The sequence below is a fragment of the Bubalus kerabau genome, chromosome 21, assembly GCF_029407905.1.
Source record: "Bubalus kerabau isolate K-KA32 ecotype Philippines breed swamp buffalo chromosome 21, PCC_UOA_SB_1v2, whole genome shotgun sequence".
NCBI lineage: Eukaryota > Metazoa > Chordata > Mammalia > Artiodactyla > Bovidae > Bubalus > Bubalus kerabau.
Window position 1 is genome coordinate 48,308,992 of NC_073644.1, and position 23,792 is coordinate 48,332,783.

Sequence of the window (23,792 nt, forward strand, 5' to 3'; positions counted from 1 at the left end):
TTCCAATGGATGTGAGGGACAATGGTTCCCAGAAGCTCCCCTACCTGATCCCAGGTGTGTGGCTCCCAGGTGATGGGTTTGGAGAGGAAAGCACATGCCTCCCTGCCCCCACCCCCACTGGGACCTCCAAGTTCAGCTGCGTGTACATGCAGAAGGGAAAATAAAAGAAAGCACCCAAACCAGCACCCTTTCCTCATGGTCTCACCTTTGGCAGCTCTGATGGCAAAGGGAGTTTCCTGAAAGTGGCCACACTGGCTTTCCATCACAGTTTTTCCCCATCTCTCTGAGGCCCAGAGGCAGTTGGGAGAGAAGCATTGTTTGAAAGCAACGGGTTAGAAAGTCAACAGGTAGTGGTTTGTTTCATGGGGAAGAGAAAGTTGTGGTTGGGAGTCAGGGAGGTTTAATAAGGTTAAAAAAAAAAAAAGGTAGAAGAGTCTCGCGGTCAAGAGCACAGCCTCGGGAGTTGGGCTGCCTGGGTTCTAATTCTGGCTCTGACATTTTCCATCCAACTTGACCTTGGCCAAGTCACTTTACCTCATGGTGCCTCTATCTTTCCATCTGTAAAAATGGAAATAAAAAGTAACTTCCTCCTAGGGATGGGGGGAGAAGAGATTTCCTGGAATCCAATGCTTTCTGATGGAGATGTGAGTATTAAGAATCAGAAGTCGCTGGTGGGAGAGGGGAAAGCAGGAAGCTGAGGACAGGGACCAGTGAGCTCTCCATGGGAAGCCCTATTCAGAGGGGACAGGGGCCACATTAGGGGGTTGCTTTGACATAAGGGGGCTGTAAAGAGCCTACACTGGGGATTTCAAGGCGACAGGTGATGAAGAAATGCCTGCTGGGGGAGGCACTGCTGTCTGCCTTCCTACAGCCCCAGCCAAGAACCGAGCAGCACAAAGGGGCTTCCTGGAATAAGTTTGCAACAACAGGCACTAATGTAAAGGCATCTCTTAAGTCCAAGTTCCTATCATTAGTCTCCATTTGCTGTCACAATATAAAGGACTAGTGATTTGTGTTCCATGAAAATGCTCTTCCCAGAACATTAGGGAAGGGAAACTGGCATTTCAGCAAAGCCCAGAGTGGCCCCACAGCTTCTGGGCAGGAACCCCCCAATCAGGGGGTGACACCCAGAAACAGAACCCTTCCCTTTGGGCTATAGGGGCCCCACGCCTCAATATTTTCACTTCCCCCCCAAAAAAGCCTCCTTTTCCTCCTAACATCAGACTTGAAATGATCAACCAGCTTTGTGCTGATTTCAACACCTCTGCTGGTCCATCAGCCATCTCCACCTCCGTGAATTAAGTTAAAAATGGAAGAAAGCTTGGAATATTTCTAACTCAGCCTACTTTTTCTGCAAAAGTGCAGGCTGGGACCCAGAGAGATTTGGAACTTGCCCAAGAGCACATGCTCAGTCATGTGACAGTTCCTGAGTCCCAGTGTCCTCATAGGCTCATGGACCTGTGACCGCAGAGTGGGGTTCCGGGAAGAGAGTTGTGTCACTCTAGTTTTGGATGGCGTGCGACGTGACCCTGCCTCGTGACCTTTCACAGTTCTGGTAAAGTTAGAAAGCCTACAAAGTTTTGGTGCCAGCCAACATCCTGACATACAGAAACCTATATCATGGGCACAATGGCAGTGACGTAGGACAATTATCCTGAGGCGCTCTGTGTATAATGAGGTGGGATAACCGTGTGTAGCTGCTGGTCCTGGGCCAGGGCTGGATTGTGGAGGCTTCTCAGTTTGTCATTGCAGCATATCTGCTGAGTGAGTGATTCTGTAAGAGTATTTGTCAAATCCAAACTTCCTCCAGCAGCAAACTGAGCTCCAGGCCAGGGAGGAGAAGCAAACCTCTCCCCATGCTGCTCTCAGCCAAACCCCAAGCTAATGAGTGTCTTTGGTGGGGACAGAGAGGACAGTCTGAGTGCTAAGTCGCTTCAGTCATGTCCGACTCTTTGAGAGGATGGTGTAGTCAGCCCCAAAGGGTGGTGCCATGGAGACTGAGCATTCTCTGAGCTCTGGCCACACCCTCACAGGACCTCAGTGTGTCTGACCTCCAGATGCTCTTGAGCAGGATAAACACTGTCCCCCCTGTCCTCACCTCCTTGCTTCCGAGAGACTTTATTTGCCTGGTGAAGAGCTTTCCCACTTGCCACAATGGGGACCGTCCTTGTGATGCTGCACAAACGCCCCGTGCATTGCCTGGAACAATCTGTGTGACCTTGAGTGGGTCGCCTCCCAGCTGAGCCTCAGGTCCCTCTGCTGTGAAGGGAAGGAGGTGAGCAGCTGGGCTGGAAGCACACGGAGGGCCAGGACGGCAACTTGCAGTCTTCTAGTCCCAGGCCTTACCCAGGACGTGGCGCACAAACAGCCTCAGAAAACATTGAGGAATCTGGGGAAAATGCAGCCCCATCCAGTACTGATATCTGGGGACTAGATTTAGAAGCTAGAAGCTCTGATGCTATGACCACTCTCTTCAGTGGGTGGTTTTGAACATGACTTTGAGGGATGAGCTCCCTTTTAGGAGAACATATAAATAAATTGCAAAGGCCATGATGACTCAACCTCAAGATAAGAAATTGGGCTTGAGGCACTTCACAGAGACCTGGAGATGGCTGCGTGCAGCCCATGCCCTCCTCCTGCGTTTTACTGCGTCTCCTTCCTCTCACCCTTGGTCATTCCCACTGGGCGCAAAGTGCTCCACCCATGCCCATCCTCTTTGGTTAGTGCACTATATTCGGGACTCTTCCAACTTCTTGGCTCTCTCTCAGACAGAGCCATTGGGTTCCCAGGGATTAAGAGGCCATTTTCACAGAGATGTACTTGATCTAGTATCTTCTCAAGCATATTTTCTTCTGGTAGGAAGTAATGCTGCCTTCAACCAGTGGCGGTTCAACATGGTGCCATTTTGGGTAGCCACCAAAGTCAGGTAAAGAGAGAAGGCAGAAGCTTAGGACCTCACTGATGGTATTCTGACTTTTCAACTGTCCTCCCCACACTGCCTCTGTGCTGTGCCCTCTTACTGAAGTCTTTCCATCTGGGTCCCATCCCACCTGTACACCCCAGGTTCCACACTCCACCTTGGGGTATGGCCAGCCCAGAATCTGTGATTCAAGGGAATTTCCTGTAAGCCCTTCTCAATGGACGTTTCCTTTGTGAAAATTCCAACTTACAGGAAAATAGGGTTGAGAGGTTTGGGCTATAAAAAAGCTGAGAAAGCTCTAACAAAGTTTACTCAAACAAACAACAAAGATTATGCACTAAATAAAGAAAATATCAATAATATTTCACATCTTAAATTAGTAATAATGGGTACTAATGAGTTCTGTGCTATTAATTCCATTTACCATCTCTCCCTCCTTGGAAATTTTGCACAGTCTCCCTCCCCTGCAGCTTTAATGAGATACTTGTAAATTCATTTTGCTTTGTTGCAGAAAATATTCACCTTAAGAAGCATTTGGAATGCGTGGGCCTGGTCCTTGGGTGTCTAAGATTTTACTGGCTCCTGCCTCCTGAGTCTCACTGTGTGATTTGGAAGCTGGAGAGAGAAAAGGCTTTGGCTCACTCTTATTTAACTTAATTGGAAGCCAAGTGGATATTTCTCAAATCTTTTCCTAATGCCTAGTGCCCTAAGCCCAATCGTTCCCTCCAAATTTCACCTCCCTCCTTCTTCACAAAGGCCATCCAAGGCCAACATTATTTTCTCCAATTATCTTTATGGTCCCCCAAAAGCTGGCTCCTCACTTCTGCCCACTTTACCCCTATTTTTTTTAATTTCCTGCTCCACCCTTTCCAAGTCCTTCTTTTTCTTATTATTCCTGACACTGACAACTTGCCAGTCCCAGGTTGGTTGCTGAGTAAACATGCAGAGGTAAATCAAAGTTTGCTAGAAGTTCTTGCACTGGGGGTCTTGCGCGGAAAGAGCATTGCCGCAGCCCCTTTCAGAGATGTTCCTTTGCATTCGGGGACACTGGAGAGTATGAGGATGAATCTGAGGGACCAGGTCATCTCCCAGACCTGCCCAGCTTGGGTGCAATTGAGAGCCTGATTAACGAGAATTGCATTTCTCTTAGTTTCTTCTCCACTAGGAGCAGCATTCTGAGCCATCCCTTGGAAGCATCAGACTAATCTTTTTATAGAATCTACTCTGATTTATTTTTGGCCCTGAGACCTACCCCTCAACTCAGGAAGCTTCACACGGATATTTGAGATCAAAGCGTCCAGAATAATTTTGGCTTTGTAGTGAGGTGGTTCTGAAGCAAAATCCCTGTTTGTAGTCAGAGCCAGCCTCATGTTCGGGCAGAACCCACCATTGCTTATGCGATGGAACATGAAGGGCAGTGAAAAGAACTTTAAATTCCACTGGAATGTATTTCTCTCATAAGTGCCTAAAAGTTACATCAGTTGAGAGTAAGAGTATACTTGGATGAGGTAGCATGACTTATCTTCAGCTTTTTTAAGACAAAAATCCAAAAGGAATTTTTTCATAATTGCTGTGGATTAGTGCTAGGCTGTTTTCCTCCCAGGGAAAGTCTGAGGTGAAATGGACACTGGGATCAATGCAGGGCGGGAAATTGAAAAGGAAACGTGGGTGGGGTTAAGATATATATACAGCTATAGAAAAATAGCTAACTGACAAGGTCCTACTGTATAGCACAGGGACCTATACCCAGTATTTTGTAATAATTTATAATGGAAAAGAATCTGAAAAAATAGATATATGTATGTGTAACTGAACCACTTTGCTGTATACCTGAAGCTAACACAACATTGTAAATCAACTATAATTCAATTAAAAAAATAATTCAATAAGAAAAAAAAGGAACATGGAGCAGGAGGGATACAAGGTGGTGGAGGAGAAAATGTGAGAAGCAAACGTGCATTTTCCCAGGCGCCAGTCTTACCTGCAAGAAACTCGGTCCTCTCAAATCACCCAAAACATCAAGCTATCATTAAAAGAGTGACAAACCCCAAGCAAAACAAATCAATGTTTCTGTTTTCATAAATTCAGAGAAAGTGATATTTCTTTTTCCCTCTTCAGTAGTTTCAAACACAGGGCAAATATTTTCCTACTACTCCATAAATCTGGAGTCTGCTGAACGTAGGGAATTTTCTCTTCAACCATACTCCATAACAGCATCAAAAAAGAAAATAAAACCTCCGTACCAAAGGCATAGAATTTTAGAGCCAGCTGACTGGCTGGAGCCAGCCCTGGTTTCCAGTGAGTCTCAGCCAGCATCCTCCATTCCGAGTGGGCGAGGGCCTGGTATGCTGTCTAGCAGGCTCCGTAAATCCCTCGGTTTTAGGGCCCCCTCATGAAGCTGCCAGGCAGGTATATATTGTCCACTGGAGCCTGAGGGCTCTGAGATATACGATCTGAAATGGAGACTAGGAAGAGTATATAGTCAGGGAGATTTTTCTGCCTCGGTGACTGTTCCAGGTAATTGAAATGTACCCCTTTAAGGACAAGGGCCATTCTGAAGTTTTAATTATTTAGTAGGAAAGCTTTCTAAATGGTAGTGTGTGCCTCCTTGAGAGCAGTGTGGTGGAAAACTTTGGAAGCAGGCAGCTTGACATTTGAATCCCAGCCCTACACTTAAAGGGCTTCCCCAGTGGCTCAGAGGTAAAGAATCTGCCCGCCAATGAAGGAGACGCGGGTTTGATCTCTCGATCAGGAAGATCCCCTGGAGGAGAAAGTGGCAACCCACTGCAGCGTTCTTGCCTGGGAAGTCCCATGAACAGAGGAGCCTGGTGGGCTACAGTCCACGGGGTCGGGAAGAGACAGATGCAACTGAGCACACACCTGAGCGCCTACACTTACAAAGTGAATAAATCTGCAGAGATTTTGTGGGGCATTTTTTTTTTGTTTTTAACATCATTGGACTTGAATTTCCTCACTTTCAAAATGGGATAATGCCTAATTCACAGATTTTTTTGAAATACGGATGAGGCAGATAGCCAACTGTCACCTAACTGCTCAGTACACCATTTCCACTATTGTTGACATCATTGTGATTATCCCTCCCCTCCTAAAACAAAACATGCTGAACATGCATTAACTTCCCACGTCCCTCATGGTGATTACGTCTGATAAGTGCCCACTTTTATGATGTGCTGTAATAGAGTGCCCTTGGGAGCTGGGAAGTCCCCACATCTCCAAATAAACAGCCCCATCTGCTCTGCTTGCACAGTGGCTCTGCAGCCCTCTCCTTCCCGCGAGCCACAGATCACGAATTCACTGCAGTGAATCTGGCTTCTCTCTCATCTGGGTTCCCTGTAAACAGGGCACCCTAGGGAGCAGTAGGGTAGAGCGGTGAGGCACCCTTTCAGAAAGACTGAACTCCACACTCTGCTCCCTCAGCCAGCAGTCAGGTGGCCTCAGCCTCAGGGAAGCAGACTACGATGATGGCCCCGACCTTGCAGGGTGTGAAGGTGAGACTTAAGGGAGACAATTCACATGAAGCCTCTGACATAGTGTTTGGTGCATTGTAGAGGCTCAGTAAATGACAGCTTTTATTATTAATGAAAGGACATGGGGAACAACCAAGGTCGTTCAACCTGCCACTTGACACTCGACCCAAAAGTGAGCCACAAACTGGTCATAGCGAGGTCTGTGTGTCTCAGGTGGTAAAGAATCTGCCTGTAGTTCAGGCAACCCAGGTTCATTCCCTGGGTGGGGAAGATCCCCTGGAGAAGCCCATGGCTACCTACTCCAGTGTTCTATTCTGGACTGAAAAATTCTGTGGACAGAGGAGCCTGGCAGGCTATAGCCCATGGGATCCCAGAGTAGGACACGATGCAACAATGAACACTTTCACTTTCTATTGCCCTTCAGTCATCTTTTTGGTGTACTTCCGTCTCCTCTTGGGCCTTCCACCTGCTGAGAGAGGCAGCACCACAGAGCATGTAGGTAACCCCCCACTGTGAGGCGGAGTCTGGTGGCAGGTGAGCCACTAACCCCCAGGCACCAAGGTCCCCAATGAGATAATGCCACACTGGGCCCACAGCGGGGTGGGAGGTGCCTGCCTTGCTGTGAACTCATGACACACGCCAGCCCTTGGCGAAAGGCTCATTGAACAGAGTAAGCTCTCTATGACAGGACTTTGCTTTAGATTTGATGAAAGGTGTATCCGTGCCCAGAACCAGCTGAGCTGAGCAGAGCTGAGTGGGCTCAAGCACCCCAAGGTACGAGCTCTGCCTGGCCTTTGCTCAATAGCTCTGATAACCGGGATGCTTCATGAGGTTATCTGACTGGTTGGGAGAATGTATTTTTAAATAAATGGGAATACCAGAAGACATTAGAATTTGAACACCTAACAACTGAGTGACCTGGGCAGAATCATTTGTCTTTCTGGAGGGTAAGTTCCCTCATTAAAGGGCAATAAGTACCAGGGCTCCCCAGCAGAGAAATGGGGTGAAGAGTAACATGGGGCCTTATCTAGAGCCAGAAAACCTGAATCCCTATCTGGCCTTTTCTACCTACTAGCTGGCTGACTTTGGGTAACTTCCTCAGTCTCACCGGAACTCAAATTTCCCAGCTTCAAAATAAGGGACTTGGCCTAAAGATCCTCCCCAGTCCTTGTCAACTCTGAAATCCCACTGGCTTCTCAGAGGGAAATGGGGTTCGTGCTGCGATTCATGGAGTCGCAAAGAGTCGGACACGATTGAGCAACTGAACTGAACTGAACTGAACCGTGATGGAGTTTGTGAAACTCCACGGCAACCTGTCACTGCAAGGTCCACTCCCAGCCTGGGGGCACCAAACACTGTCAGCTTCTAGTGAAGTTATGTGGGTGAATTAGCTACAATACTTCAAACCAGGTAGATTACAATTCTACTCTTTAAAAAAAGAAACAAAGAAATTAAAAACTTGATCGTATGTTAAGTTGTAGGGGTGTGTGTCTGTGTGTGTGCACGCACGTGGTGGAGGCACTCTGTGCAACTTACAATTTCTATTTTATCTGCTCATTTCTCACCACTGTGAAAGGCTGGAAAGCCTGGAGGGACATTTGCAAATCTGCCCAATGTCAATTCCACTCGTAGAGCGGTCCATCTTCTTTGGAGTGTGTGTGTGACCTTTGCAGGTTGTCACATCCTGGGCACGGCACCAAGCAGTCCTCCAAGGGGGCTGGCATGGAAGAACAGGTCCTTAGCCGTGGGGCGGTGCAAGCGGCAGTTTCCGGGCCCTGTGCCAACCTCCAGATAATTGCCAGCAGCGGGAGAGAGGTAGTCGAGGTTGGCAGATCCTGTCTCTGACAGATCGATGGGCCCCTTCTCACCACTGCAGCATTGTGGCAGGGAGGAAAGCTGGAAAGCTGAGATGCATGTGGGGAGGCGGGCAGACAGGAGAGTCAGGATGAGGGAGATGGGCAGAAACAGACAATGAAGGGAGAGCTAGAGAACCAACAGAAAAGCAAGAGCTAGGATCACAGAGATATGAGCTAGAGAGTAAAAAAAAAAAAAAAAAATACAGATTCATAGAGTAAGACAGGTAGGGGAGAGACAAAGACCGAGAGAGAACCGCAGATACACACAAAAAAGAAGAGAGTGAGCTCTGTCTCAGAGCACCATCACATCATTAGCCTTGGGAGTTGTTTGGGGTTCAGCGAGAGGAGTGGAGGCCCCAGAGCCAACTGTATATATGTGAGGAGGGGAAAATAGGAGAAAGCCCCCAAACTTGCTGCACTTCCTCCTCGGGCCTCATTCTTGGCAGCTCAGGTCGTGAAAGGAATTTAATGCAAGTCACCAGCTTGCTTTGCATTCTGGTTTTGTCCCATCTCTCCCGGGCGCAGGCAGGGGAAGTGACTGGTAGAGCTTGCATGGTGGACCTCATTTACCCTTGCCCTTCCCACTTCCTCTGGCCCAGAAGGTGAAGGCACCAAGACAAGGGGTGGGCTCCCACAGGGGAGAAGTAGGCTGCTTGGCTGACTGAGAAGCAGCCATTCAGAGGGCACCCTCGAGGCAGGTAGATGTGTGGGAAGGCAGGAAGTGGAAATTAATGTCAGATTGTAGATATCAGAGACCTCGATTAGATAGGAAATGGGAAGAAGAGCATTCTCCTAGCTTTCTAGATACCTGAGATCTATCAACAAGAAGAATGACTAGCATTTATTGAGCCCTTCATCGTGAGCCAGAACTTGGCACTAGCTGTGCATGTTGTCAGCCATGCCATGATAAAGTCTGTCGTTTTTTAGCTTCATTTTGCATGTGAGCCCTGCAGCCTGATTCCACGTGCTAGTTCCAGGGAGACCAGAGCTTACTGGTTTGCACGAAGGTGCACAGACTTACTTATGTATGATAATATTCACTGGCCTCCATTTTTGCCTGAGACTGTGCTAGAACTTCAGTCAGTTCAGTTCAGTTCAGTCGCTTAGTCGTGTCCGACTCTTTGCGACCCCATGAATCGCAGCACGCCAGGCCTCCCTGTCCATCACCAACTCCCGGAGTTCACCCAAACTCATGTCCTCCAGTCGGTGATGCCATCCAGCCATCTCATCCTCTGTCGTCCCCTTCTTCTCCTGCCCCCAATCTCTCCCAGGATCAAGCTTTTTTCCAATGAGTCAGCTCTTCACATGAGGTGACCAAAGTATTGGAGTTTCAGCTTCAACATCAGTCCTTCCAATGAACACCCAGGACTGATCTCCTTTAGAATGGAATGGTTGGATCTCCTTGCAGTCCAAGGGACTCTCAAGAGTCTTCTCCAACACCACAGTTCAAAAGCATCAATTCTTTGGTGCTCAGCTTTCTTCACAGCCCAACTCTCACATCCATGCTAGAACTTAGTTAATAGGAAAGTGGGGTGGTGGTTGGGGGTGAAGAGGGGACAGAATAAAAAGATGTTGGACAATGACAAAGGGAGACAGCAGAGCTGCACTCAGGGGTCTGGCATCTACTGAGGGGAGGATGATGTGTTCATCAGTGGCTCTTATTAATATGAGTTGTCAGGGATGAAGGTTGAAAGATGTGCTATGAGGCATCCCCAGAGCATGCCACTTCCTGAATGGGCATGACAGGCCTGCCACATGGCAGGAGTTCTATCTGAGTCAGGCCTCAAGGCATGAGTTCAAAACATGAGATTGTGAAGTCAAAGAGAAGGTGACCTCCAGAGAGATGGAATTGCCCAGGCAAAGGCACAGAGGCTGCAGAAACAGACTGAGGTTGGGGTAACTTAGCTCCTATTTTGAGCAAGCTGGAGAGTATAAGAGATAAAGCTAGATGGGTAGGTTGAGGCTGCACTGAGGAGAGGGTTAAATTCAGATGCAGCGGGCAGTGATGGAAGATGTCTGGGAAGAAAGAGTGGCAGCCCAGCCCTCTGTGTGATCCTATGAACCAATGCATGGCCACATTCCCTGGTTCTTTCATTCAACAAATATCCATCGAGCATATCACTGCATGCCTAACCCTGTGGACACAGATGGGCACATCTGCGAACAAAGGAGGCAGAATTCCCTGCCTCATGGAGCTCTCATTCTTGCAAGGGCACATGCATTTTATGCCTTATCTACCAATAATGGGACATTGGCCATGCAGGCAGGACTTTTTGGATTCATAAGCCAACAGGAATCAACCCCCTAGGAGATCACAGTGCTGCTTTGTGAAGACACCTGGTCTTGGGCAGCTGAGCGACTGAGCAAAGGCATCTGGGACCTATGATGAGACAAGTTACAGACAGAAGGGGTTATATTAACAGGACTCTCTTGATTGCAATTAACAAATTAAACTGGCTTGAGTAAAAGTTGATTTACAGGCTCATGTAGCCAACTCCAGAAAAACCAGCGGTGGGAGCTGGCTTCATGAATAACGAGGTTCTCTGTCTCTATTTACACTTCTCTGTGGGTGTTATGTCATTTCCTCAAAGTGGCTATTGTTGAGGATTTGGCATCAGCCCCTACAGCTTCATATCCTGACGGTTCAATAGCTAGGCGGGAAAGTTGGCTTCCTCTGTCGAGCTCTGCTTGGAAATTCCTGGGGAAGGGTTCTGGCTGGCCTAGTTTGGGTCACATGGGCATCTCTTGGGCCAATCTGATAGCCAAGGAGATAAGGTTCCACGATGCAGCCAGGCTAGTTACTGGTTCCCCTTTATGGCTGATAGAGATAGGAGATGGAACAGAAATAATAGATATCTGCCACTAGGATTGTGACAACTTCAAACCCACCTATTTTTTTAATGGGCAATTATGTTGAGGGATGACCCCAGCATCTCTCAAATACATAATAAAAGGTCACTTCTACTCGAGTAGTCTAGGGCATTATTATTACTCTCTCCACTTCACCCTCACAAATGATAAAGTGACACCGTTGAACAATTTAGAAAAAGTAAAAATGCAATTTGAATAAACTCCAGGAAAAAGATAAAGTGGAGGATTTTAAAGATACAGTGTGGGGTGTGAGTGGGATGGGCGAGTGGGGTCATTCAGAACCAAACCAGGTACCTACAAGTTCCCGGGCTCACAGGGTTGCAGAAACAGAGCCTCCTGCCTGCAATCCCAGAGTATCAAGGCAGGACTGGTGCTGACTCTCCTACCAGCCACCACCCCCACCTCCCAGCAGGATTGGGAAAGTTGGTCAGGGACAGTGCCTTCAGCTAGAGACTCTTCATTAGCTGAGAAGGCCAGCCCTGCAGGAAATCCCAAGCTGAGGAACAAGAACAATTTGAAAAGATGCAGGAGGCATTAAGCCAGAATGGTTCTCCAGGGGGTGGCAGGGCTAAGTGGAAACTCAGGCAAGGAAAACCAAAGGGGATGGAGTGAGGCCATCATTCAGGAGAGAAAAAGAATGCGTACCATCAGGGGGGAGGGTGGTATCTTCACAAGGCAGGAGAAATCAAAAGCAAAATAAGAAGACATTTTAACAAAAATCAATGTTTTAAAAATACATTCTTAGACTTCCAGAGAGAAGTTCTAGAGACTTGAGGTAAAAACACAGCTTTCTCTATATAAAGAATATCACACTGGAAACAAAAACCAGAGGCCTGGCCCCGCGTGCACCAGTGATGTATTGACTTTATTTCCTTGTTTGCAAGTGAGCTGACAATCTCCATCTTGCATACAGTATCATGTGGGGATCCACCGAGAAGATGGCTAGGGAAGCCATTCTTAAAATATTAAACAACTCTATTGTAATTAATTAGGCTAGGTGAATAATTAGGAAATGACAGTTAGAAATTGGGTCACCATAATCCTGCAAGAGAGGGGGACAGTGAAGGATACTGTTTAAAGCTCAGGTGAGCTGGCATCTTCAGATTCTATATTTTTTAAAAAGTGTATATGATTGCTGAGTACCTACTGTATTCTTGGTCCCTTGAAAGATGCCAAGGACATGTAGAAGAAGCCCAAGATAGCATTCCTGAGGCTTACTGTCTATCATATGAGATAAACTTGTCCAAATAAATGCAATTCATAGCATGCATTATGATAAAGCCAAGCTGGGTGTTGGTGATAAATATCAGAGTAGAGATCATGGGCTAGTGCACCAGGGAGAGCTGCTCTTACAGTTGCTCTGGAAGCTGGATTTGGATAAATAAGCAGAGAAAGGGGAAAGAACATGAGGAAGACGATTAAGATGCATGTGAGCAAGGCCATGGTGATAGCATGTGTACATGGCAAGTTGGGAGGTGTTTTTGGTGTGACTAAAACAGTGCATGAGATGGGAGTGACGGGAAAGATGTCATGTCCAGTCGCAGAAAGTTTTGACATCAATTGAGGGAATCAGTCGTAAAGGAGAGGAAATCTATTGGAGACCTTGGAGCAAAGGAGCCGGATTGACCAAGTGATGCTTTAGGGAGATAGGTGCAGACGCAGAATGATGAATTAACAGGAGGAGTGAGCTAGTGGCAAAATACTCAGAGAAGCTCAGGAGTGCAAGACGTGATGACTGGGTGTTACACAGAGGGCATGGAAAATAATAAAGAAAGAGATAGCAGGACTTAATAACTAATTTCATATGAAGAATGAGGGATGATATGGAGTAAAGATACATCAATTGCCTCAATGCTAAAGAAACTGGATTAGTTACAGTAAGGTATAGGTTGTGTGCTATATCCTGTGCCTGGCAGGGTTTGAAGGTGAAGAATGCTTCCCAGAAAAGTGGCATGATTATGAAATGTTAAAGTTTACCTCTGTCTGCACCAGATAGAGTAAAGACCATTCAGAGAGAGGAAACAGTATAGGCTGAAGTAAAGGCAGTCAGTCAGTCAGTTCAGTGGCTCAGTCATGTCCGACTCGGCAACCCCATGTACTGCAGCATGCCAGACCTCCCTGTCCATCATCAACACCCAGAGCTTACTCAAACTCATGTCCATTGAGTCGGTGATGCCATCCAACCATCTCCTCCTCTGTCCTCTCCTCCTCCCGCCTTCAATCTTTCCCAGCGTCAGGCTCTTTTCAAATGAGTCAGCTCTTCACCTCAGGTGGCCAAAGTATTGGAGTTTCAGGTTCGGCATCAGTCTGATGCTGAAGATGCTGCTGCTGAAACAAAAGCAAGGAGGTGTGAGAAAGAGAACTCCCAGTTGCGGGATGTCTCTGAACACGGGAAGAGTGGGAGAAGGCTGGAGACCTAGGCAGGGCCCAGGGCACAGAGGGACTTGACCTTTATGCAGTGTGTTATGGGGAACAGGACCGACACCCTGTCAGATTTTTATTTTACAGCTATTTGTACAAATATAAGGAGTGGGAAAGGATAGATAGCCCAAGATGTGACTCAAAGCATTCTCTAACTGAAGTCTGCCCTAGTGGCTGCCGGGCATCCCACGGGTAACTGCCTGCACACGCGCCCCAGCCCAAGTCGAGCAGACATTCGCCCCTCTCTCTCTGTGTCACGGCACAGCTCTGAATGTGGGGCAGCCACAACCGAAGGGAAGACTTGGCCGGGGGCACAGAGGCGACCTAGTCCTAGGACAGAGCCCGGCTGCGGTGGCAGTACCCATTGTTGGTGATTGCTTAGGCAGGGCCTTAGAAGCAGACCACAACCCTGGCAGCCGCCCCTCAACCATGATTCACGCAGACTGTACAGACTTTCAGGGTAAATCAGCGCGCGAATGGTGATGCCTCTCTACAACAGGGCGTGGGCAGCAGAGACTGGGGACAGTTTATCTGCCATGAGGGACAGTGGGGACTTGCACCTGAGGTTCCCAAGGCTGCCTCTGAGCATGGCGAGGGAAACAACTGTGGGCACCTCCGCAGGAACCACAGCGGAGAAGCTTGGCCCTCCGGCAGCCGGCAGCGGCTGACACACGCAGAGAGCCTGCCTGAGCCCCTGAGCCCCAGCACTCCTTCACTCTGGGTCCAGGGTCCTGGTCCTGGGAGAGGGGAAAACAGGAACTTCAGGAAACAAAGCCAGCTTGGGATCAGACCCCACCCCTGGTAAGGTAGTAATGGCCACTGAGCGGAGGAGAAACCCTGCCTCACTCCAGGCTCCAGCCCTAGTCCCTCCATCTCCAGTCCCACCCACCCCCAACCAAAATAATAACTGCCGGTTCTCCCTGAGGAAAGATATCACTTGTGTCATGTAAAATCCAGCCTTCCCGCCAAAGGCATTGGGCACACACGGTCTGTAGAGGGATGTTCAACCATTCAAGAGCACAATGGGTAACTGTTTCCCCTGAATTCATAGAGGCAGAGAGAGTTAAAGCAAATTGAAAAGGGAGAGAAACTCCCCTCAATTGAAAGAGCAAGAAAACCCCCCCAAACTAAATAATAAAACAGAAATAAACAATTTACCACATAAAGAACTCAAAGCATTAGAAATTTTTTAAAAAATGTTAACCAAATTGTGGAAAATAATAGATGAAAATGGTTTTTTTTTAAAGGTGTAATAAGAAACTTGAAAATATAAAAAAGACCCAATCAGAAATGAAAAATTCAGTGAGTGAAATAAAAAAAAAAAAAACTCACTAGAAGGAATGAATAGCAGACTAACTGACACTGAAGAAGGAATAAGTGATCTGGAAGATAGAATAATGGAAATTACCCAATGAGATCAATAATAAATATGAAATTTTACAAATGGAAACAATATAAGATCTCTGGAATAAGATTAAGCATACAAACATTCACACTATATGGGTCCCAGAAGGAAGAGAGGGATCAAAAATGTATTTGAGGAAATTATGACTGAAAACTTCCCAAACCTGAAGAAGGAAACAGATATCCAGATACAGGAAGCATAGAGGGTCCTAAATAAGATGAACTCAAACAGACTCATAACAAGACACATCATAATTAAAACGTGTTAAAGAAAAAGAGAAAATTCTGAAAGCATCAAGAAAAAAAATAATAAAGAGTTAGATACAAGAAAATTCACATAAGACTATCAGCACTATCAGCTGATTTATCTGCAGAAACATCACAGGCCAGAAGGGAGTGATAGAATATATTCAATATTGGCAATTTGATTTCTGGGTCCTCTGGCTTTTAAAAATCCAGCTTGAACATCTGGAAGATCACATACTGTTGATGCTTGAACATCTGAGATGCTTGAACATCTGAAATGCTTGAACATCTCAGTTCACATACTGTTGAAGCCTAGCTTGGAGAATTTTGAGCATTACTTTACTAGCGTGTGAAATGAGTGCATTCATGCAGTAGTCTGAACATTCTTTGGCATTGCCTTTCTTTGTGACTGGAATGAAAACTGACTTTTCCAGTCCTGTGGTCACTGCTGAGTTTTCCAAATTTGCTGGTATATTGAGTGCAACACTTTAACAGCATCATCTTTGAAATAGCTCAGCTGGAATTCATCACCTCCACTAGCTTTGTTCATAGTAATGCTTCCTAAGGCCCACTTGACTTCTCAATCCAACATGTCTGGTTCTAGGTTAGTGATCACACCATCGTGGTTATCTGGGTCATGAAGATCTTTTTTTGTATAATTCTTCTGTGTATTGCCACTTTTTCTTAGTATCTTCTGCTTCTGTTAGGTCCATACCATTTCTGTCCTTTATTGTGCCCATCTTTGCATGAAATGTTCCATTGGTATCTCTAATTTTCTTGAAGAGATTCCTAGTCTTGCCATTCTATTGTTTTTCTCTTTTTCTTTGCATTGTTCACTTAGGAAGGCTTTCTTATCTCTCCTTGTTATTCTTTGGAATTCTGCATTCAGATGGGTGTATCTTTCCTTTTCTCCCTTGCCTTTCGCTTTTCTTCTTTCTCGGCTATTTGTAAAGCCTTCTCAGACAACCACTTTGCCTTTTTGCATTTCTTTTTCTTGGAGATGGTTTTGGTTACTGCCTTCTGTACAATGTTACAAACCTCCATCCATAGTTCTTCAGGCACTCTTGTCTATCATATCTAATCCCTTGAATCTATTTGTCACTTCCACTATATAATCATAAGGGATTTGATTTAGGACATACTAGTTTTCCCTACTTTCTTCAATATAAGACTGAATTTGGCAATGAGTTCATGATCTGAGCCACAGTCAGTTCCCGGTCTTGTTTTTGCTGACTGTATAGAGCTTCTTCATCTTCAGCTGCAAAGAATATAATCCATTTGATCTTGGTATTGATCATTTGGTGATATTCATGTGTAGAGTCATCTCTTGTTGTTGGAAGAGGGTGTTTGCTATGACCAGTGCTTTCTCTTGGCAAAACTCTGTTAGCCTTTGCCCTGCTTCATTTTGTACTCCAAGGCCAAACTTGCCTGTTACTCCAGGTATCTCTTGACTTCCTACGTTTGCGTTCCAGTCCCCTATGGTGAAAAGGACATCTTTTTTGGGTGTTAGTTCTTGAAGGTCTTGTAGGTCTTCATAGAACCATGTAACTTCAGCTTCTTTGACATGGGATATAGCAAAAGCAGTTCTAACACAGATATTCATAGTGATAAAGGCCTTCCTCTAGAAGAAGAAAAATCTCAAATAAACAACCTAACCTACCACCTGAGGAAATTACAAAAAAAAAAAAAAAAGCAAAGCCCAAAGTCAACAGAAGGAAGGAAATAATAATCAGAGGGGAAATAGAGAAAAAAACAGAAAAGATCAATGAAACCTGAGCTGAGAAGATAAAATTGATTTAAAAAAAAAACAACCTTTAGCCAGCTTCTCTAAGAAGAAAAGAGAGATAAAAGGACCCAAATAAATAAAATAAGAAATAATAGTAGAGATATAACAATAAAAAAAATCATAAGAGAATATTATAAACAGTTTTATGCCAACAAAGTGGACAACGGAGAAAAAATGGACAAATTTCTAGAAACATATAGTCTGCCAAGACTGAATCAAGAAGTAAGAGACAATTTTAACAGACAAATCAGTGGTAGTGAAATTCAATTTATAATTTTTTTTTAAATCTCAGCAAACAAAAGTCCAATACCAGCTGGCTTCAGAGGGGAATTCTACCAAACATATAAAGAAGAGTTAATACCTATTTTTCCTCAAACTATTCCAAAAAAATTGAAGAGGATGGAACACTCCCAAATTTATTCTGAGGCTACCATCACCTTGATATCAAACCAGACAAAAAAAATACCAAAAAAATCTACAAATCAATATCTTTGTTGAATATAGATTCAAAAATCCTCAGCAAAATATTAACAAACTGAATCTAACAATATATAAAAAGGATCATACATCATGATCAAGCTGGATTTATATCAGGGATGACAGGATAGTTCAATATTCACAAATCAATGTGATACACCACATTGACAAAAAGAAGGATAAAAATCACACGATCATCTCAATAGACAAAAAGTATTTGACAAAATTCAACATCTGTTCTTGATAAAAATTCTCGTCAATATGGTATATGGCAACATATCTCAGCATAATAAAGGCCATTTACAACAAACCCATAGCTAACATCATACATACAATTTTCTTTTTGCTTTGCAATTTAAGTTAAGAATCTATTTCTTTGGACTGATACATTTTTACTTTTATATTTTTTTATTTGATAGGAGGCTTGAACTTAGTTGTAACATTATATGCTTTCTGCTTTTATTTTCCCTCATGATCTGTGTTTTCCTTTGTTTTAAAATTTGATTTATCTGTAGGTTTATAGTTATAGACAGAAAGTCTTAATATTTTTCATTATTTAAGTGGCTATCTTTATAATACTGGGTTTCCCTTGTGGCTCAGCTGGTCAAGAATCAATGCAGGAGATCTAGGTTCGATCCCTGGATTGGGAAGATCCTCTGGAGAAGGGAAAGGTTACCCACTCCAGTATTCTGGCCTGGAGAATTCCATGGACTGTATAGTCCATGGGGTTGTAAAGAGTTGGACACAACTGAGTGACTTTCACTTTATAATACTAAATATAATATCCTTAGTCATATATATTCTTCATAGCTATTATCTGTCACGTCTGCAAGATGATGAAACTTCCATATTTCTCCCACTTCTCATTTTTCTGTTCTACCCAATTTTAGTTGATGATGTCTGATGATGATGTTGATGATGATGTTAGTCCTGCTAATCTAATATCTCATAATTTTTTACTTGATTCATTAGCCCTAAGTGGTAACTTTTGGCCCTGAGTTACCTCCCAACGTGTAACTCCCCTCACCTTCTGAATCTTGTTAGTTTCCATGTTTTTCATGGTAGTAGAGCTCATTAAGTTTTATATGATCTTATGTAATCATAATTGGCAGAGGATTTTTCCTTAATCCTTAATTGTTAAAAACTACGGCACAAGGACTGTAGTTTTTTCCATTATTCCACTACTATTTGGTTAAAGTTCTTCTTAAAGTTTACTCCAGACAAGATCCTGGTAACCACATTTTCTGGGTTATTAGATGTTTGGTGCAGCATTTATATTTGAACAAAAGTTTGACCATAGACTTTTTTCATGTTTTTTATTTAATTCTTAATGCGGTTATCGTAAGCATGTTCCACTGTCTCTAGCATGACATGTTGCTATGAAAAACTCTGAAACCAACCTAATTTCCCCCTCTTAGGAGAGAAATTTTGGTTTGGGTTTTACTCTGTTTTGTTGGTTTTAGTTCTTTGTTTGGTTGGTGAAAGAGCCTTTTCCTTTTATGCTATTATTTTTATATCAACTTTTCCTGAGATAGTTTATGTTTGGGGTTTTGTTTGGCTTGTTTAGTTTGGCTTGGTTTGGTTTTGATTGTGTGTAAATTTAAATATCTTATTTCTGGAAAATGTTTTGTGATTCTATTTCTCTAAATACATTTTCTATTCTACATTTATTTCATTCAGATGATCACTTATATAAAACAAGTAATGTTTGGTCCACTTATGCATACGAATAGGTCTATTGTCTCTTTCATCTTCCATAGCTATTGTGTTCCTTTCTGATCCTTTTTAACTATGCATTTCCATTTTGTTTTGCTAACTTTGTCAATCATGTTCTTAAGCCTACTTCTGTATTTTGAGTGGTGTCTATTTACCTTGTTGCTGGCTCCCTAATTTTTGTGATGACTTTATGTTTCTCTTTCACTTCTTTCCTGAGCTCTTTCAGCTCATTTTTTGTCCTGCAATTGTCTTGACACTTCTTCCTTGAGCTCTTATTTTATATGTGATATTTTTCATTGAGGATTTTTTTGAAAAATTGTTTTGTTTGCTCATGCTCATTTGTTTGTCACAATTTCCTTTAGCTCTATGGCAACACAATTTTGTATGTTTTCTTTGTCTATTTGTTTTCTCTAATTGTTACCTTCTTTTCTTACAGTAACTTTGTAGAGCTCTTCTGATGGTCTCTTTTCTATTCTGACTCACATTTGACTGACATGAGCTGTTTCTTAACCAGCTGTTTGCATAAAGTTTATGGGGCAGGGACTAGGCTATGGTACCATCTAGCAGAGAGTCTCTTTCATTTACAGGAATGCACCTTATGATACAGAGGGTTGTGTATATGCACATGTGTATGTGTTGACTTAGCCTTTACTTCTTTCCAGAAGAACTATCAGATTGACAGCTGCAAGACTGATAATTATTGAGCCTATCTTCTACAATATGCTTTCCCAACAGACTGTTTTGTACAGAGATGCCATACCTAGGTATTTTCTTGTTTATAATTCCTCCCTTGCTACTCAATGGAGCCACACAGGGTCCAGGGATGCTCTTGTAGAAAGCCTACTCACTGTAGACCAGTTGTTCCTCAAAAGATGACTTTGGTTCTGCCCTGTTGGATGAAATTTTGCTCTGCCAACCCCTTTAATTAAGGTCTTTGGTAACAGACATCTTTCAACATCCACTTGCCCCAGCTTGGAATTTTATTCGGCAGCCCTTCCCCAACAAAGTGAAATTTGCATTTCTATTTTTCCTTCTTCTTTTGTTTTGGAATGAATTCAGAATGAAGTGGGCAGGGATGCCTTAACACTGCTGTCTTCAGAGAAAAATCCCTATAAGATTTTACATCTCTGTCTTGTTCCCCTTGATTCTTCAGCACCCGATACTATGCCTGGGGAAAGAAGATACTCCATAAAGCCTTGTTAAGTGAAATGAACAAATAAAAGAATGAAGAGTCTCAAATGTAATTGTTAAGACATAACTGCATTTAAGGTCTCTCTTCAAAAGAACTTCAACCACTAATTCTCCCGGTTTGTTCTTGAAACAGCATAACAAGGCACACTTCCCAGGGTGTTTCTCATGGCTCAGAAATCTCCTGCTCACTTTTATCCATCTTTCATTATATCTTCTGAGCATCCTGTTCTCACTACTAAGCAAAGTCAAAGTACCTAACACAATTAAACAATGAATTCTACAGGACACTTTATATAGTGGTTTTCTTTCTTTCTAGTCTGATAACTAGCCCCAGTTATTATGGATACATTCTGAATTTGTTTCTCCATGGCTTACTTCTGAAATTAGAACAGCTCCATATCTTTTTTTTTACCATGTATCATCAGAAAACTAAAGGTATAATGATTCCACTTGGTAAAGAATGGGGAATAATCATCACGTTTCCCACAGCAGTGGGCCCTTAAGTCCTGCAATGGTCTGGTCTCCATCCAGATAAAGCCAGGGAGGAAGGAGTCTTTGAGAAATGAAATATTGTGAGATACGAACACTCGTTCAGCCCTGGTGAATTCCATGGAAGTCTTCAGCATTGGTGAGATTTGAGAAAAGGCCAGAGTGGTTTATTGATTAGAGCTATCCGAGTCCAGGTTTTTCTCTGGTTTTCCTTCCAGAAAAGAGGAGATGTTGACGATGAAGGAATCTACTTCCTAAGTCCCCTTTGAATGAAAAGGTCTGTTTTAGACTGTTCTTATGTCTTCTTGTTTGGAATATAATAGGCATTTGAGAAATATATGTGTTAATTTTTTTAACTTTTGCTTTATATTGGAATATAGCTGATTAACTATATTCAGGTGTTGTGTTAGTTTCAGATGTAAAGTGATTCAGTTACGCATATACATGTATCTATTCCTTTTTCAAATTCTTTTCCCCACTTAGATTATTACAGAGTATTGAGTCAAGTTCCCTGTGCTATACAGTATGCCCTTGTTGGTTATCTATTTTAAATAAAGCAGTGTGTACATGTCAATCCCAAACTCCCTATCTAATTTCTGATTTTCCTTGGGTCTACAGGTAAAACCCCAAACGGTCTTACTTTCTCAAAATACTTCAGTATTTTGTCCCTGAACAACATGCCCCCTTCCTTTCGGAGATCTTTATTGAATGTTTCCCTTTCTTTTCATCCTATGTCTTGAGTCATTTAAACTCCTCCAACTTGCTCATGCTCTGCACCCTTCCCATTGCTAAGCTGACTGCAGTTGTTGAGCTGTAGAGTCAACAGTCATGCCAACTGCCTATGGAGTGTCCATGCCAGCCTGCAGGATGAAGATGAGTAGGCAGCAGGAGATAGAGGATCTGAAAGAGGCATACCCACAGTCTTTATTAGTATTCCTAATAGAAACACAATGACCATCCATCTCTTCCCACAGCCAAATGTATCAACACTCTTTTTTCAAGATGTCCATTGATACTACCCCTACAGTCCACATCACCAAAGCAGAACTCCCTTTTACCTGCCTGAAAACCTACCTATCCTGTCCATCCCCACCCTGCCCTTAGGGTATGTTTTCATTGCAGGTACCGAGCATCCTGGTTCATCTGGAACAGTCCCAGTTTATGGCTGGTGTCCTGTCCAACTAAGCATTTGTGTCAGATAAAAGTTGATTTCTGTGTGATAAACTTTATGTTCTCCTTGGTTTAATTTAATGCTTAATTATCAAAAGGCAGCATGAGTCAGAATGCCTCCAGGTACAAGGAAAGCTCTTCTCCCCACCTTTGTAGAATGAGGCAGGCAGGGACCTGAAGTCTAGGCACACAAACAATCTGGGGCAGATAACTGGGGGAAAGATGACACTGGCCGGTCTGCCATACAGGCTCAGAGAAGTTCTGTGTGAGGTTGAAGGAAGAACATATCCCAGAGGTGGGAGGGAAAGAGAGGACTCCAGATTTAAGGGAGATGCTTTGGGATAATGCAAGCCCCGGGTCAGACTTAAGGGCATGTATGGAAGACCGCATTTTGTGTAGCGCTCTCTCTTTCCTCTTTGTACTTGCACACTTCCATCAAAAATGCACCAGTGGTTTCCCTCTGTTATTTCATTTATGGCAATAACTTTAGGTCTCATGTTTGGTCATAATGGTGATCTATGCATGCCATCTACAGTGGGCATGGATAATGAATCCTATTTTATTTCTTAATTAAGAATTTGAAAGTACCGCAAATTACCGCAATTAACATGGATTTTCTTCCTCATTTATTTACTTATTTAGATGCCTGAAATTGCACCCTTAGCTTAAACCAACCACAGGGTTCAGAGCCTCTTAAAATATATAGCATTCATTAAAATATTTATTCTCCCCCAACAGTGAAGTTGCAATTTGGAAACAGTGGTGGTATATATGCATGCAAACACTTCCAAAAAATATGCCTTTTGAATTCAGTCCATCTAGTGTGGTAACTTAAAAAGTTGAGTTTACCGACAACCCTTTGTGTTACTGAAATAAGCTAAAATTTTCAAAATAGCCTATCATTAAATTAACTTCAACCAGTATTGTTTCTGTCTCAAAATTCTTGGGAAGATGAGCATTATTACATTTTCAGAACTTTAGAGCTCACTGAAAAATAAGAATAACTATTTGAGGATGGTTGAATTTATCTGAGTGATTTCAAATCAATGGTACTTTGAATAAACTGTTTAGGATCAAATTATCTAGTTGTTTTGAATATTGAATCTTAATCTTCATTCTTGGGTTTTCGAATTTAGTTTTGGTTTTGTTTCCAGCTGGTTCCCGTAGAGACATAGCTCAAGACATAGTGGTTGAAATTAACTAAAAATACACTTCAGAAACGTAAATCCTTTGGTATGAGCCAGCAGCCACTTCAAGCTACAGCCAGCAGCATAAATGGGTACAATCCTACCAGCAAGCAATTGGGAATAACATCTTAAAAGCTTTAAAAGATGCAAATCCTTTGAAATCCAGCTATTCCACTTCAAGGAACTTGTCCTCAGGGAAGAATGGTGTATACCAAAATTCAACTCCAATGACACTCATTGCAGACTCATTTATAATAGCAAAATAAATAAAATAAAATAACCAAATGTGCTGCAATAAAGATTAAGTAAACTTTACACTAGAATACTAAACAACCACTAAAAACTATGTGGTTTGTATTAGTTATCTATGGTTGTATTACCCCAACACTTAGCAACTTTAAACAGCAAACATATTATCTCACAGTTGTGGGTCAGGAGTCTGTGAACACAGCTGAACTGGGTCCTCTGACTCAGGGCCTCTCCTAAGACTATGGTCAAAGGGTTTGAATAACCTCAAGGCTTCATCTGGAGAGGATCCACTTGGAGGCTGACTCCAGTGGGTGTCGGCAG